Here is an 8,226-nt window from a genome sequence, read left to right as displayed (position 1 = left end):
TAATTAACTTATTTAGAGTATCCTACCGTGTGATATGATTTTTCTTCTACAAATACTCCATTTCATCACAGCACACCAAGTCTTGCAAAAATTAATTTATTTGACTACGTATCCTCTAAATCTTAAGATATGGTCTTTATGAAAGTTGTAGGTAATACCGTTAAGGTTATTCAGGTATTTGAATCACCTAATATGGACTAATCTATGAAAAATTATGCCCAAAATACAGAAGCAGTATTATTTTTATCGAGAATTAAAATGCCACATACAACGTTTTAAGGGGTGTTACACGACCAATTGACCAAATCGACTCATTTTATTCCAGTTAAAGTTAGTTTAATGGAGAATAGGTTGGCTCAACTCTTATTAGCCATATTTTTAGGCTTCATGGGGTCCCTGTTTCCATCATATCAGATTGGGGCTCATTGTTCACATTTCACTTCTAGGAGGTCGTTCAGCATGGATGGGGTACCCGATTGGATCTGAGTACTGCATTCCACCTTCAGATGGATGAACAGTCTGAGAGGACTATACAGGTTCTTGAGGATATGCTACGGGTATGTGTGATTTATTTATGCTCGGTGGGATCAGTACTTGCCCCTGGCAGAGTTTGCTTACAAGAATAGTTATCATTCCAGCATCCATGTCACGACCCAACCCCGTAGGCCGCGACTGGTGCCCGAGTTGGGCACCCAAACGTACCCTTATCCCAAATTAGCCTTTTGACCGAATAAACAAAGGTAGTGAAAAAAAATTGCTAAATAGATCAAAAAATTAGATGTAGGCACGAGGAATGATAGGCCGTCACAGAACACACAAAAATCCAAACCATATATACAAAACCCACAACATAACTCTGTCCACAGACCTCTACAAATGATAGCATAGTCAGAAGACGGGGCAGGGCCCCGTCGTACCCCTGACCAACATATCCAAATATACAGATATAGAGTCAGTACCAAAATACAAGCTCCGAACAAGGGAGCACTGTCAATAACACAGCAGATGTCCTAAACCGGCGGATCAGCAAATCAAACTTCGATACCTGCGAGCATGTAACGCAGCCCCCCCGAAGAAAGGGGGTCAGTACGAAAATGTACCGAATATGTAAAGCATGAATTGTAATAAATAAAATCATAATCTGAATAGTATGTGCAGAAAATAAAATAAATGTTCAGAATTTCAAAATATTTTTCATAATCCCAAATCATATATGCAAATACATATGCCGTATCCGGCCCCATTTTATGGGACTCGGTGAACAAAACGTGGTCGCCCTCCTGTCATTGGCGCCACAGCACATCATAACACCAGAGTAGGGAATATCTTCGTAACAAATCATATCATATTAGATGGCCATATCAAATCATGTCATATTACAAACATATATGTACATGGCACAGCATAACTCCGTGGCATAACATTTACCACCCCATGTACATGTCATACCTTCCCCCTCACGTCGGGACACGGCGAACAATGCAGAGAAATACGCACGAAAACATATCCTGGCCCAGGCTCAGTGAAAGAAGCATTGAGGCATCCACGAGTGGAGTAGTGAGAAACTAAATGCAATTTAAATTATAAAACATTTATACAGACTCGATGGCATAATTTCGATAACAAATCATAAAAGGAAACTTGAATAATAATAATAGTACAAGTACTTCCAATATCACAATAGTCTACGTAAAAATAGTATTTTCCGAATCATCTCCGTACTTTCAAATATATTATGAGAATTAACGGAATAATTATTCATATGATATTAGGAAGCATAGCAAAGAGTTTCTTTCAAATTCTACCTACCGTAATTCAAACGGAATAACGAAGAAAAATTCGGAATAGTGGGGTCCACCTCGGTCAAATGAAGTGGCGTATACAAATCACGTGCGTTAGACTTCATAACATTATTTAGAAGAGTTTCAAGGTATTCGGAATTCATTTGTGCAAAATCTAGAATTTTAGAAAAAAATTTCAAAACTATTCATAATTACCTAATTCAATTCTATTGAATAGAAAAGGGAAATTTTCGAGCGTCAATTTCAAAGAGTAGAGTGATCCCCGAGGTTCGTATTCACTCCTATTACATCTAGGACATGCCAAGAGAAGAAAATGTAAAGCTTTACATACCTTTTTGGCCTTTTACGGTTGTCCAAGTACAATTCCCGTTTCCTCCAAAATCTACAATTGGTCACATTTACCAATTACTATTCATAAGACTTTAAGAATTCAATTTTTCCAATACTTGTCTACAAAAATTTTGGCAGTATCTCCCCTATATATATGACACCCCGAGATTACAACTCGGCCACAATATTAACAACCAAGCCAACAACACCACCAATTCCATCGATAATCAATTTAACACACCATAACATAAATTGGTGTAATTTTCCAATTAGTGCAACAACTTTCAACCAAACTTGGCATTTCCAAATAAATATGAATATCCCATATCCATAATTAATTTCAACTCATTCCAACATAAGTGAAAAATATTCCAAGTAAGCTATCCAATTTTTATCAATTCCATATTTCACCCAAAAATTCCATAAATGCAACAAAACTATTATAATTCATTTTCTTCTTTCAACTTCATAATCAAATTTATTTCCTTCTTTCAACTTCATAATCAACAACAACAATCCATACTTTTAATAACATACCTCCATATTCTTATAATATCATACTAAAATTACATAATTCCTACAACCCATTTTAATACCAACTTACACCATATAAACTTCATTTATATCCCAAAAATCATAACAACAACTAACAAATTATACAAACTTAATTTTTTCCATTTTATCACCTAACCCATATTTCCAACTTCAATAAATTCATTCAACTTCCAATTCCAACATAAAATATTTACCATAACTACTATTTCATAACTACTACTAAAATACTACACAAAAATTTAATTCATCTTGCCTCCAAAATCTTCATATACATGGATTTATACATATGTAAAACCCACCATACAAACTTCCATATTTCCATAAATTCTACACATCTCTACATACTACAATATCAACAAACTTCATAACACAAAGAAATTAGATTAATTCTTACCTTTTCCTTCCAACTTCTTCACTTTACCAAAGCTTCAAATCAACCAAACAAGCCTCCTATCTTCCAAAATAACTTCATCATGTTGTAGAGGATCCTTGAATTAGTAGGAATACTAGGAGAAAATAATTTTTGGGATGAAATTTCAAGGAGTAAAATTACTCCCTCCATAGCCGATTTTCTCTCTTTGATTTCTCTTCTTTCCTTTGGTCTTCTCCTTTCTCAAATTGTGTAGAGAATTCTAGAAATTTATGATTTAAAGCCCCTCATGAGAAATTCCAATTTTGCCCCTAACCTTTTCTAATATTCCCAAGTTGAAATTCCAATTTTGCCCTTAGCCTTTTATAGTATTTCCACATGTGAAATTCTAATTTTGTCCTTAACCTTTTATGGTATTTCCACATGTGAAATTCTAATTTTGTCCTTAATCTTTTATGATATTTTCACATGTGAAATTCCAATTTTGTCCTTAAACTTTTCCAATATTTTCACATCCCAATTTAGTCATAAGAATTATTTATCCAACAAAATCAAACATAGCCTTGCCCTTGACTTGTTACCGTTATCCCAAAAATGTCCTATTGTGAAAATTAAAAAAAATATGGGATATAACAATCCAGATGGCTCCTTTTTAGGCCTTGTATGGACGGAGATGTAGATCTTCCATTGGATGGTTCGATTATGTGGTAGTATATAGCCTAGACACCGATTTGCTTCAAGATTCCATGGAGCGAGTTTGGCTAATTCAGGGTAGGTTGTTGACAGCTCAGAGTGACCAGAAGAGCTATGCTGACAGATGGGTTAGTACTTTGGTGTTCATGGTTGGTGACCAGGTATGGTTGAGGGTCTCGCCCTTGAGAGGTGTCATGAGGTTTGGTAATAAGGGCAAGCTCAGCCCTAAGTTTATTGGCCCTTTTGAGATCTTAGATCGAGTGGGAGAGGTGGCCTACAGACTTTCCTTGCCACCTAGTCTATCCTCTGTACATCCAGTATTTTATGTCTCAATGCTACGGTGCTACATTACATATGAGTCTCATGTGATTTCCCATGATTCGGTGGAGTTGAGCCCATATTTGACATATGAGGAAGAGCTTGTGGCTATTTTGGATAGACAGGTCAGGAAGTTGAGAACTAATGAGATAACTCCGGTGATGGTCCAGTGGCGGCATCGGTTCATGGAGGAGGCTACTTGGGAGCTAGAGCCAGATATGCGAGACCGTTATCCCAATCTTTTTGAGACTCCAGGTATGTCCCTTGTTTTATGTTCGATGACGAACATAGTTTTTAGTAGTGGATGATGTAATGATCCTGGAGGTCATTTTTAGTATTTTTGATAAAATTATCATTTTACCCCTCATTTTAATTTCCCCGAGTCACTTTTATTTAGGTTTGAAAGTTAGTTTTTTGAAATCTTGTAAAATGTTGAGGTTTTGCTTAAGAAATGGTTTATATAGGCTCAAGTTGTTAAAATTTGAGTTTTCGAGTCATTTGAAGTTTTAAGTCTCGGAATGAAATTCAGTTGATTCCATCAGCTTTAGAATGCAAAAATTGGTCTAGCAGAGTTATCAAAATCAGATTTAGAGTTAAAACGGGAATTTTAGGTCCGAAGTTGGAAATTGAGTTAAAGTTTGATCCAAGTTTGACTTTGGTCAATATTTGAGGTTCAGCGGATTGGATTTCTAATGGTTCCAATGGTTTCGGGAGGTGATTCTAAAGCTAGAAATGGCTTCATTATAATTTTTAGAGGTCCCGTGGGTATTTTGGATATTTCAAATATCAAAACTAGTTTAGTTTCAACTTATCAAATTTTGGGTCACGGAGGCCTCGAATTCGAATTCAGATGATTCCATTTAGTCTGGAACGTCAAATTTAGTAGGTTGCATATATAATTTATGTGCATGGGATTCCGAATGAATCCCCGAGGGTCTATTCCGTGACTTTGATATTTGCCAAAGATCTGTTATTTGGTGCCTAATATTTCCTTCTCTGCGTTCGCGGAGGAGATGCTGCATTTGCGGAGGAGATGCCATGTTCGCAGAGCTTAGTGAATCCCTTCTCTGCGCTCCTTTGCAGAGTGTACTGAATCCCTTCTCCGCATTCACAGAGAGTGATCTGCATTTGCGGAGAGATATCTCCAATTTCTCCGCATTCGCAGAGTAAGTTATCCGCGTTTGCGGAGAACAAATGTGGCCTGAATAGTGTTTAGTCGGAGTTTAAGCCATTTTCTACCATTTTTGAGTTTTCAAGCTTTGAAAAGGCAATTTGGAAGGGGTTTCTTGCGGGGAAAATATTGGGTAAGCTATACTAACCTAATTTCTTGATTACCCATTATTTATTTGAATTTTTAGACATGAAATTGATGATTTTGAGTTGGAGGAATTGAGGTTTTTCAAGAATAATGTAAATTTTGTTTTCAAAAGATTTTCAACTCATTTTAACCCTATATTTCAAATGGATTTCACCACTATATTCCTGAATACTTGATCTTCATCTAAAAAGAATCAGATTCCGAATTTAATTTTCGATATGAGATTTTTGACTCTTTTAGCTTTCTCACTAGAATTTCTTGATTTTAATGTCAATAGATTCGAAATGTGATTGTGAGTCTATATTTGATTAGATTGTGATGATTTGGAGTATCATCGGAAAGAAAAAATGGTGATTTCATATTGTTCGTGACTTTTTAGCTAAGGCAAGTGAAATTCTAATATTTGTTAAGTATGCTGAACCTTGTATTTTTCTATGTGAGAGGATTAGGGTGTGATGGGTCATTATATTGGATTGAACTATATGAGTTGAAGGGTGATAGTGGAAATGCGGATAGGGTTAATTGTCTAAGTATTGTGAACTATGGGACATTGGTCTATTGTGTGATTACAAATTATATGGTTTCTTATGTGAATATTTATCTTGTTTTACTCATTACTTGTGCATATATTATATCTGTGATGGCTGAGAAATAATATGAGTGAGGTACTGAATATTGGGACCAAGGTTTCTATCGATCGATATGATTGGCCGAGGTCATTTTCGGCGGATACATGGTCCATATGAGGCCCCCATGGGTTCCGATCTGAGGTAATCAGCGGATGTGTATCATAGAACAGATATGTATCACGATATTTGATATTGCATTTGCATCTATTTCATTATGTGATTGATTATGATTTGAGATTTCCTGTATTTTCTTGAGTATAGTGGTGAGAACATATTTGTACTTTTTATTTGTTGACTATTTATTATTGTAGTGCAATTATGATATAAACTGTATAGATTGGGCTGTCTGAGTGTAGGTGTGTTGTTGTGGAGGATTGTCGTTGGGATGTTAGGAGTACCTGTGTTCAACATTGTTTTACTTAGGGTTTAGTTTCCATTTTTCTGAGTACCGTGTTATTGGTGCTCACCCCTTCCTTCTACATTAATGTAGGATCCGAGCCGGACACCTCTTACTCTAAGTACCCCTTGATCAGGCCGAGCTTCTGGGCGCTTGAGATATAGCAGTTTGTCATCTTCGGCAGACTCTCGTCGTCCATTTACTTTATGATTTGTTCTACTTAGAAACTAAGACATATATACTTGTATATTTTTCATTTATGTTGAAATAGTGGTTTGTACATGTGACACCAAGTCTTGGTAGCTTAGAATCTATTTTTTGCTAATCCTTATCTATATCGTTTTAGACTTTATATTTCCACTTTCATTTTCATTTATTTTAAATTTTTTAGACTTTTAGGTTGACTCATCTTGGTCGGTTAGGTGAGTGCCATCACACTCGAATCCTGATCGTGACAATTTCTAAGACCAACTAGCAACCAGAAAAACAATCATAAACAAACCCACTCCACTAAAGAAAAGGTACAGCCAAAGGGTGGCAAGGCAGTTGTTGCCATTAAGCACATTCTTCAAACAATGTCTCTACGTATACTAGCTTGTATAGATCCTCCTAAAACTGTGTTGATTCTTATCAAGAGATATTTGGTGAACATTCTTTAGGAGGAAAGAATGTTAAATGAAGTATCACTGAATCCCATTAAGAATCTTGCTTCTAGATCTGTGGAAGAAGGTAGAATGGGCTTTAGAACCTGGAAGATATTTGTAATATATATTCCATGGAAAGATGGTAAAATTTTAGAACTAAAAAGAGACCCTCGGAGTTATTTTTCAATGGTAATATACAGACTAAGAGTTCATTTGATCCCTAAAGTTTGGCAGTCTAGTCAATCACATTATTGGTGTTAGAATTCAAACTCAATTTGACGACTAACTTCATGGTCAAAGACGACTAACTTGGATCCAACTTGCATTTACATATGCTAGATTGTTCTTATCAACTTGAAGTCATCATCCTTGTAAAATTAAATACAACTTCATCATCCTTGTCAAGTTGAACACAACTTCTAATTTTGGCAATATTAGGCAAGCCATGATTCTACGATCTTTCAAATAATGGTTTAACTTTCTTATAAATAGGCATGAATATGTAAGTTTTAGAGATATGAAAATTGTAAGAAATTGTGCAAGAGAAAGTGCATTAGAGAGGAAGAAATAGAGAGAGCAAAGCTCTTATAAAAAAATAAAGTGACGAAGCACTTATTATGAGAAAGTTGTGAGACTTTTATTTTGTATGTGTAGTATTTTGCTCCTTGTGTAATAAAAATATTATTTTGGTCTCCTAAGCTTCCAACAAGTGGTATCGGAGCTTTGATTTTATACACGTCACAATATCAAATATAATCCACTTTCAAATCCCAAAATTAACAAAATCAAATTATGGCAATTGGAGTATCCAAATGAATGTCCTACTTGGTACAACTGATTATTGAGATTTGGTTGAAATCGATTACAATGTAACAGCAGATGCACCAGCTAAGGCGGCTCTATAAAAAAACTTGGGATGCAAAATTTAGTTTGAGGGGGAGTGTTAGAATTCAAACTCAATTTGACAACTAACTTCATGGTCAAAGATGGCAACTCAATTTCAATTTGAAAACTATACAACTTGAATCCAACTTGCATTCACATATGCTAGATTGTTTTTATCAACTTGAAGCCATCATCCTTGTCAAATTGAATACAAACTTCATCATCCTTATCAAATTGAATACAAACTTCATCGTCCTTGTCAAGTTGAACACAACTTCTAGTTTT

At 35.5% G+C, this 8,226-nt stretch overlaps 1 long non-coding RNA gene across 1 annotated transcript; it reads right to left on the bottom strand.

Annotated features, from left to right (window-relative positions):
* Positions 1 to 912: 912 nt before the first annotated feature.
* On the bottom strand, positions 913 to 3,289 carry LOC129903875 (uncharacterized). Its single transcript, XR_008770309.1, has 3 exons — positions 3,082 to 3,289; positions 2,134 to 2,184; positions 913 to 1,045 (listed from the first exon to the last, which is right to left on the bottom strand). It is a non-coding gene; the product is annotated as an uncharacterized LOC129903875 (long non-coding RNA).
* Positions 3,290 to 8,226: the final 4,937 nt, after the last annotated feature.

Source organism: Solanum dulcamara, chromosome 9, assembly GCF_947179165.1.
Source record: "Solanum dulcamara chromosome 9, daSolDulc1.2, whole genome shotgun sequence".
Lineage (NCBI taxonomy): Eukaryota > Viridiplantae > Streptophyta > Magnoliopsida > Solanales > Solanaceae > Solanum > Solanum dulcamara.
Note: the sequence above shows the minus strand (reverse complement) of the source record. Positions and strands in the feature narration are given on the sequence as shown.